At 37.9% G+C, this 9,339-nt stretch overlaps 1 protein-coding gene across 4 annotated transcripts in view; it reads right to left on the minus strand.

Moving 5' to 3' along the window:
* The window catches only part of PRKCD (protein kinase C delta), a 61,751-nt gene extending 53,630 nt beyond the window's left edge, over nt 1-8,121 (minus strand). Inside the window, exon 1 of one of the 4 annotated variants that reach the window (XM_087709146.1) lies at nt 8,092-8,121. The gene's annotated coding sequence lies outside the window, so the exon portion shown is untranslated. Of the gene's footprint in view, nt 1-3,905; nt 4,041-7,333; nt 7,725-7,800; nt 7,912-8,091 lie in introns of those variants that run through there. The other 3 variants (XM_087709144.1, XM_087709142.1, XM_087709143.1) reach the window with 3 other exon arrangements.
* Between the last annotated feature and the right edge of the window lie 1,218 nt (nt 8,122-9,339).

A 9,339-nucleotide genomic window follows, 5' to 3' on the forward strand; every position in this document is an offset into this window, starting at 1 on the left:
AATGTGACTCCACAAGTCACACCTGTTTCCATATTATGTATAATGTTGTATGTGTCCCTTTGAATCAATGTTGATTTCTGGCAACTACCTGGACAAGTTCCTGCAATGTTCTTGGCAAGATTTTTCAGAAGTGGTTTGCCATTTGTCTTACCCTAGACTGAGAGAAAGTGACTAGCCCAAGGTCACCTAGCTGGTTTTTTGCTTAAATCAGCAGAATGCACAGTCTTCTGGTTTCTAACTTGATACCTTAACTATTACATCAAACTGGATTTCTATAAACATGATATAATACAATACAAATTATAGCTAGAAATATTTGGGCAAGATGAGGCTGAAGCTTAGCAAGATGATGTGTTGATTTGCAGGAGAGTTGCCCGGGAACATCATAAGGTTTTATAGTGACTTTTGGTTTTTTTCTCTTCCTTCCCTTCCCTTCCCTTTGTGTTTTGTGAATTGCCCAAGATTGTGATGGCTATGCAAACATTATTTATAATAATAATAATAATAATAATAATAATAATAATAATAATAAAAAAAATGCATTATTTAAAGGAAGGAAGGAAGGAAGACTAGGATAGAACCCTGGAGAACCCCACTAATACATGCCTTTAGCCAGTTGCTTTCCTATAAGACGATCTGCCCTTTCATTCCATGGCTCTTAAGCTTGCTGAGAAATCCTTGATAAAGGACATTATTAAAGGGCTTTTGGAAAATCTAAGTAGATGATGCCTACTTTGATTAACTTTAGATAACAGTAATATTGCTAACAGATATTAACATGATTTTGAAGTATGTACCAAACATTGACTTTATCATTGTATGAAGAATTAGGCATTTAGAATGCAGCAAAAAGAATGCTTTTTCTTTGATTGAAAAGCATTACTCTGGATTTGCAGTCTCGGATTGATGATTCGAACTGGCTCTTTATAAGTGTAGTGAAAAATCTGATCAATATTATTCCATTTGGACATTTGGTTTAATAAAATGCTTCAAAACTGAGCAGTTTTCTCTATATATTTTTCTGTCTTCTTTTTTTTATTTTTGTGTGTGTTTGGTTAATGTTTGTATCATCTTTTTTCCTGCAATAAAACAATAAAAATAATGTTTTTGCTGTAATTCTCCAACTCTCTAGTATTGTATGGAAATAGCCAATCTTTGCTCTCTCATTAAAATGATATACGATATAATTCACATTATATACACAAACTTCTCTGGGGCAGTGCTGCTTCTGCTAATATGGTAATCATCCAACTAGGAGTTTTGTTTTTATTCTTCAAAATAACGACAACACTATTTTAAGAAATTTCTGCTCAAATAATTAAGCAAAAATAATGAACCTATAAATTTCTGTACCCCTTCCACTTTAAATTGGATTAACTTTAAAAAAAGGAGCACTATTTATTTGACACTATTTTCTGCTTTCTTCGTGTTTTAAATTAATCTATACTTCTTGATTTATTACTGTTGCCGTATATGAACAAACATAGTTGCTATAAGAAAAATCACTTCAAAAACATTATTTTGTTTATTTCTGTTTCTTCTTGCTACTTGAATCAATGTCTCAATATAACTATGGGTCTTAGTTCATAAACTCTAACTGAACTTCTTGGGCCCAAAAGCTATTGGTATTCAATAGATTTGAATAACCCTGCATTTGCACAAAAATAACAGGTGCAGAATATTCATTGGCAGTAACCTATGACTGAGTCAGCTGATCAGAACCCATCCAACTAGACTACACATGTCAGGTTTATGTACTATGATGTCAATCATTCAAGAATTCTTGCCTGTCTACTCACCCTAATGATTTGAAAACCAAATATAGGAAGGAGTATCTCTTCAAAAATGTGAACTCCAAAATGGGGGAAATAAGGAAAATAACCCATTCATTGATAAGTATGTGCATAGTTAACATACTATCCCTTTTTTTAGCAAGCAACAGTATGTAATGCAGAGGAAAAAGACTAAAAAGTAAATAAATAACATTAAAGGCAGAAATTAAAACTACGAAAAGGAAAATATAATTAAATCTAGTTTATTCCAACACCTTTCTTTATACTATTCTATCTTGACAAATTATTCTTGCTTCCACTACATCTACACACTAACTCATACATTCAATTTACAGTAACTTATAGGTTTCTTCTAATTTCATATAACAAAGATAACATAAGCATGTTCTTGCAAAGCATCGTTTTCATATCTTCATAAAATATTCTTTCCTTGCAATAGATTGAAGAAAAAACATGCTTTGTCAGTATTTCCAAATTCCTTTATATTGTGAAAATCAGTTAGAACATTATATTTCTCTATAATCTACATTTAGTGGCATGTTAAAGGACTTAGTTGTAGCTAGTTATCACATATATCCTTTTTCTTATATTATGTTTGTGTTATTTTTGTGGTTGTATAATTAATAAAATAAAAAATGAAAATTAATATTTGCAAAAGACCATGTATTAAGTGACATCTACCAGCATAAATTATTCATTCTATTTCCTGTGAAACACATCTATCTTTATTTTTGATAATTAATTTTTCAGATCCATATTTCTTGCTGTGTCTCACATCTAACATTCACTGCAAATCAATTCAGTTCTCAGTCAACAATATGGTATTGTCTGCAATCAAAATAACATACACATCCATGTTTTTGATAAATATTATCTCCAACCTCTTAAGGATTCAATATACACATATTGATAAATACCCTGAACAATTAATGGGGCATTATACATCCTTGACTTATTTCTTAAAACATCAAGCCTCCTTAGATATAGTTTTTTTTTCCAAATCAATATATACTTATATTTTATGACCTTTCCATGAGTTTTCCTTAGCTTTCTCACAACTAAAACATAGGCTTTTTCAAGACATACAGTATCTACTTAGCAATTTTTCCAGCATCTTTGTACTATATTGATACAGATTTGGAATTCTGAATGCATTGTAGCCCCAAACTGATCATCACATTTACCTATGTTATCAAAAAGCGCTTTGTGAATTTGCTTTCTATCATCTCTTCTAATTTCCCCATTTTTTTCAGGATAGATAAACACATTTACAAAATGAACACTAAGAATACCTTCAGATGTTATGTGAGCTCAGAAGCATTTTTTTGAAAAAAAATGTGATGCTTGAGGACATGCTTTTTTATTAAAAGAACTTAATAAAATCAACTGCAGGATGGATCTGGTGGACATCAAAGATGTTTGCACGAGTATTAGTATTCTCAGGTACTGTGTTAAAGATCCATATATAGATACATTTGCCTCATGGCATTAAGGGATCAGAATCACTGTGGGGAAATATGTCTACAAGTCACCTGGCAATGAGAACATAAGACAACACACTGTTATTTGTCCTCAGTGAATAAACTAGCAGTCTTCCAATAGCAATAGTACTTAGACTTCACATTGCTTTGCAGTCCTCTCTAAGTGGTTTAAGGAGTCATCATATTGCTCCCAATAATCTGGTTCCTCATTTTACACACCTCTGGAAGGATGGAAGGCTGAGTCAACCTTGAGCTTGGTGGGATTCGAACAGCCAAACTGCTGGTAATTGGCAGTCAGCAGAATTATCCTGCAGTAGTGCATTCTAACCACTGCGCCACAATTGCTCTTCACTAAATTTTGTTAAATTAACTAAATTAACTAAGGACAATTTATGTACAGTAATACTAGATCATGTTTAATTAACATCAGGCCATTTCTATCTACAACTGGTCACAAGTGAATCTGTTTAAATTGATAATGATTCATTAAGACTGTGTCCCAAAATGGATCTAGAAATAACCACAAATTATAGACCTGGTCCTTCAGGATCTTATTCTACATATGTACTTATTCTTATGAGCAAAATCTCAAAACAAGATTCTAATTTTGCTATGATTTCATTTATCTCACCATAGTATGATCCAGTTAATTGTCCAGTACAGGTTCTATTCAAAACACTCCTTACTCAGACAAGTTAGATGGACACCTCCTAAAATTTCAGAAAGATGGTATGGGGGGTAAAAGAGAGATGTAAGATTTTAAAACAAAACTGCCACAATTGAGTGTTTCCTTGGTTTGCATCCTAAAACAGACAATTAATTCAGAATGATTCCATGATTGATGGAATCAAGCCATACAACTCAAGTACATACAATCTCTCTCTCTCTCCCTCCCTCCCTCCCTCTCTCCCCCTCTCTTGATGAATATCATCCCTCAAGGTTACCAAATCCAGACATAAAGCTAAACTTAGTGTGTGCATGAATGCCTCAATTAACGTCTTGTTTAAAGAAGACAACTCTTACAGGATTTCATAGTCTCCTTGGATCTAATTGGCTATCCCTTCCTTATTAGCTATAACAAACCAAGATAAGCCAGGATGAAGAAACAAGTGAATCTCATCTACATCCTCAGCAACAGGAATTCATCCAAATCAATGGATAACATTTATATATGTGCTCACAATTCACGGTGGAGTTCCCATTCTACCGAAAGTGTGTTATGTGTGTTTACCACAATAAATAACTAAGGGCACAGTTACTGTGTTAAAACATACTAATACAATAGTAGATATCAAAATTAAATGTTTAATAGATAAAAATCTCATAATTTCACATTAGTATCATTGAGAGCAATTTGTGCTACAATTAAAAAAAAACCTATTCATTAAATAGTACACTGCTATTCAGCATTCTTAAACTTGTAAAGTTGATGAAATATTATATGAACATCTGAGTTAAATATGACTTTAGAATTCAAATAAAGACAAATAAATACTTATATCTCCAAATCCAGTCATCTATACTTTTTCCATGCACACATATACCCCACCATTTTATCTCTATAACACTCTATAAAACAAGTAGATTTGACTAAATGCTAATGAGTGGTCCAAGGATCCAGTATGTTTTTATCATTTTAAGGAGCACTGAAAACCCACTAATCATATACTATGCTGTACAATGAATACATGAATAATGAAGTACTTTTATGTTTACTTAGAAGTAAGATCCGCCAGATGCAATAGAGATTACTCTTAGGAAAGTGTACATGGGACTGAAGCCAAAGGATAAATAATCCTCCTGTTTAACAAAATGTTTTACTCTAACCCTAGTCAGGTGAGATGACTAATGAGTCCCTTTCAGGGAAAAGGGCAGCATACAAATAAATTAAAATGAAATGAAATGAAATGAAGATGCTCTAGCATTCTGAAGATCTACAATTACATTTAATTTGAGAATAAACAAATTGTACCAATTTACAATATTCTCATATCCTGATGAATTAAATTATTAGTGTCCCCTTCTATATTCTTTACAAATAGCTTGTTATACTTATTGGAACTAAATATTTTATATCTCAAGACTAGATCAAAACTAATAGTCACCTATATAAAATTTAAACTTTTTGTTCCAAAATGGTTGTATGGTGACTAGGAGCAAAAAGAAATTGTTCTGTGCATTAAAAAAAACTTCAAACAATTTAAGGACATATAACCAATCAATGTAAAAAAAAAGTCAATCTCTGGAAAACTTGAATAATTATAGTTTGCTAGCTATATGATATACTAGTAGAGTATGTTCAATATTGCACACTTTGAAATCTCCTGGATATAAACATTCCTCCCCCAAATATACAAATTTGCAATGCCAAAGAAATTTCCCACTAATACCAGTAATGCAACCATGTAGAAAAAATTCAGTCCCTGGTAATTTAAGTAACAAGATACGTCCAATCAGAGTAGATATTTATGTAGACTGGAGCTTTGCAACCTTCTTAGGCTAGTGGAATGTTTGAAATTTCAGAAATATAGTTAAGAATTTTAAATTTTCTGACACCACTGGTATTTACTATGTACTTACTAGCATGCCAAATTAGTCATGCTCTGTAGTCATCTGACTCAACATTTTAATTTCTAGGAAAGTTCCTACACTTTATTTATTTATTTAACAATTTGCTAGTACCTAGGTAGTAGACTCTAGGACGTTACATTTTAGGCACATGAAAGACTCTAAATAAAGAAAATTAAGAAATCTAGTGCTCTCAAGTGTTATTGCCAGCATTAAAAAAAAAAGTTTTGCTTCAGCATAAGGCAGCTGCCTATCTTTTTAATCACATGAAACACTGAAAAAGTTCCAATTCATTCTCTGTCCACCCACTATTAAAGATTAAGGTTCCCAAGCAGATAACAGATATACACCAGAAACATACTTGCACGGCAAATACTTTGAGATGACTAATGCAATCAAACTTATCCATTCACTGAACAGGAAAGCAAATATCCCTCTGCCTCAAGCTAAACAATTACTGACCACTTCTGAACCCCCACTCCAGTCAGCCTACAGTGGAAAATCCCCAACTTCCTAAACACTAAACCAATCAACTTGCTGCTTCTAGATGCAGAAATCAGGGTGTGAGCAGTTGTGAGCCAACTGATCACTGCACAAAGTAAATGAAGATTGCAAGACATATTTCATAAAACCCGTCAACCACCTGTCAACATAATCTGTCAACCACTGTCAACTTTCCCTCCAGAGCAACGTTGTTAAAAGAGTTAGGCAAACACACACATGCTGAATGTTTCTATTAGCTAGCAGTATTACACTTGATCACTTGTTAAAATGTTGCCATAATATTTTCACACTTATCCTTTCAGGTGAGCAGACCTCTTGCTAACATCACATTTCTGATTTTGCAGGACAACAGCTTTCGCAAATGTTTTCCCCGAATAGAGCAGCCTCAGGTGTCTCATTCCAAGGCTCCGTTTGTCCATGGGTTCTTGGCTTTTGTTTTTTCTTCCCAAAGACTCTTTGACAATGTAGGGAAAAATGTGAAAGGATGGATAAACTGCAACAATAGTTGTGCTACATAGATCAACCAGGCTAAAGGTGATGCCTTAGTACCAACCCATCAACCTCCTATTTCTGATTAAGACAGAAGCTCAATGTTCAGAAATGTAGTAAAAGTACTTCAAGAAAAACATGGAGTCCCTTAAAACAAGGAAGTCCCGGCGGAGCTAGTCCTCCAACAGATGTTGCACACAGCAGCTCTGCTCTGACCAGGAGTTATGAAAACCTCGCCAGCCGGTCCTGCTTAAACTCAGCAGCGCTTTGCCCCATTCCGGATTCCCTGCGAGCGCTGCGAGCGCAGAGGGAAGCAGGAAGGAGGAAAAGGGCAGCTCCTCGGAGCTTCTTTCATATAAAATCTGCCACCCAACCCAAAGCGAGAGGCGGGTGTCAAAGTCGCTCTTCCGAAGGAGGAACTCGAGTTTCTCAGGGGATGGACCGCAGGCTGACGGCGAGGGGTAGGGGGGGGGGGAGCGAGGGGTGAGACTACCGCACCTTCGAAGGAAGTCGGAGAGGAGAAAGATGCTCAAGCCGTCCACCCGACTCCCCTCAGGACCGGAAGCAGGGGGCTGGCGGGAAGAGCCCGTGTCCAAAAGAGAAATGCCTGAGCCCGCTTCCTCCTTCGCGAAGGAGGCAGCCGAAGTGCTTCCAGCCGAAAAGGGAACCCGCTCCTTCAGTCCACGCGGGAAGAAGTTTCTCCGAGCGGCGGAATCCCCCTTGGCGCCCGCGGATCGATTACCCGTCTCCGTCGGAAGGTCCAAGCTGAGTTGGAAAGGCGCAGGACTGCTCGGAGGGCGCTCCGAGGCCGAAAGCAATGCTCTGAAAAGCGAGAGCCCCGTCGAGTGGGGCTGCCTCCGCGTCGGACCGCCCTCCCATGGCACTCTCGCACCTCCCATGTTTCCTCCTTCTCCTCCTCCCCCTCCCCCGCGCGCTCCGCCTCGGCTCGGGCCGGACGCGCTCACCTGCTGCTGGGACTGGGGCGCGCGGGGATTTCCCCTCTCCCGCTCCACCCCCCCCGCAAAGAGCGCCTGGAAAAGCAGAGTCATCCACGCGGTCTTTCGCTTTCTTTCCTTTTTCTTCTTCTTCCCCCTCCTCCTCCTCCTTCCCGGGCCCTGTTACTTCTCCGCTTGGGACTTTCTCCCAAGCGAGAACGCCCAAAAGGGAACTAGTTTGTACGAGCCTCGCCCTGTCGCTCGGGGCCCTTCCCTCAGCGGCTGCCCTTCCCTACTCCGGGAGGAGGGCGCGCGCAGTACCTGACACCCCCTGGTGCTCGCCATAGGTGCTTCCTGATAAGAGACCTTTCGTTCGTCTTCCTGCTGAGCGGCTTCTGTGAGGCGGAGAAGTGGGGGTGGGTGGAGGTGCCTTGGAGGAACTCGGCAGCGAATGGTGTTGGGTTTGGGTGGTTCGTGTGGGAGATGTCCCTTGACTCGCGTTTGTGTTCAGAGCGCAGGGAAAAGATTTCAACGCTGGGTAAGGTATGCCTGGCCTGTGAGGAGGGGAAAAAAGGCTCAGCTTCTTTTCACCATTCTTGCAATAATTTATAAGGTAGTCCTCAACAATTGAGCCCTAAATGTATGTTGCTAAGTGAGAAATTTGTTAAGAGAGTTTTGCCACATTTTATGACTTTTCTTGGCACATTTGTTAACTGAATCACTTCAGCTGTTAAATTAGGAACACGGTTGTTAAGTGAATCTGATTTCCCCATTGACTTTGCTTGACAGAAGATCCCAAAAGGAGATCATGTGATCCTGGGACACTGCAGTTGTCATAAATGTGAGTCAGTTGTCAAGCATTCAAATTAAATCACATGACCATGTGGATGCTGCAATGGTCATAAGTGTGAAAAATGGTCACAAGTCACTTTTTTCGGTGCTGTTGTAACTTTGAACAGTCACTAAGTGAACTGTTGTAAGTAAAGAACCATCTGTAGTCTAGTTGGATGGGTTCTAATAAGCTAAGTCTGTTGTAGGCTACTGCAAATGAACCAGCCACAATCTGCACTTGTTATTTTTGTGCAAATTTAGGGCTATTTGGTATTGTTGAATACCAATTCCTCGGGTCCAAGAACCTGTACTATTTTCTGGGGTATTTTCTAACTTTATGACTACATTGTACTTTGTAGAGAATGGGGGTGTATGTGCCTTTTGATCCCAGTGTTATTGGCACCTTTCAGCTGGAAATGTAGTGGTTTGTATCCTCCACCTTTTTTGGATGGTTTATCCTCACTAGCACTGACTTTCCCCGCTTCCCTCAAGCTTTCGTTTTGATGTTGAATCTTTTTTGATACACTAGATCAGAATTAATAGCCAAGTTAAACTTAAGAGAAAAGGGAAAGAGAGATCAAAGCTGATTATGATGCTTAATTTACTGCAGTACTCCGATTCCATACAAATAGGGTTTGAGAGCCGGTTTGATGTGATGGTTAAAAGTGTTGGACTAGCATTGAGAAGACTGAATTTTAGTCTTGCCTTAGGTACAGAAACCAGCTGGGTGACTTTGGC

Source organism: Thamnophis sirtalis, unplaced genomic scaffold (assembly GCF_051295495.1).
Source record: "Thamnophis sirtalis isolate CommonGarterSnake01/CBP01778 unplaced genomic scaffold, rThaSir2_p1.2 scaffold_3, whole genome shotgun sequence".
Lineage (NCBI taxonomy): Eukaryota > Metazoa > Chordata > Lepidosauria > Squamata > Natricidae > Thamnophis > Thamnophis sirtalis.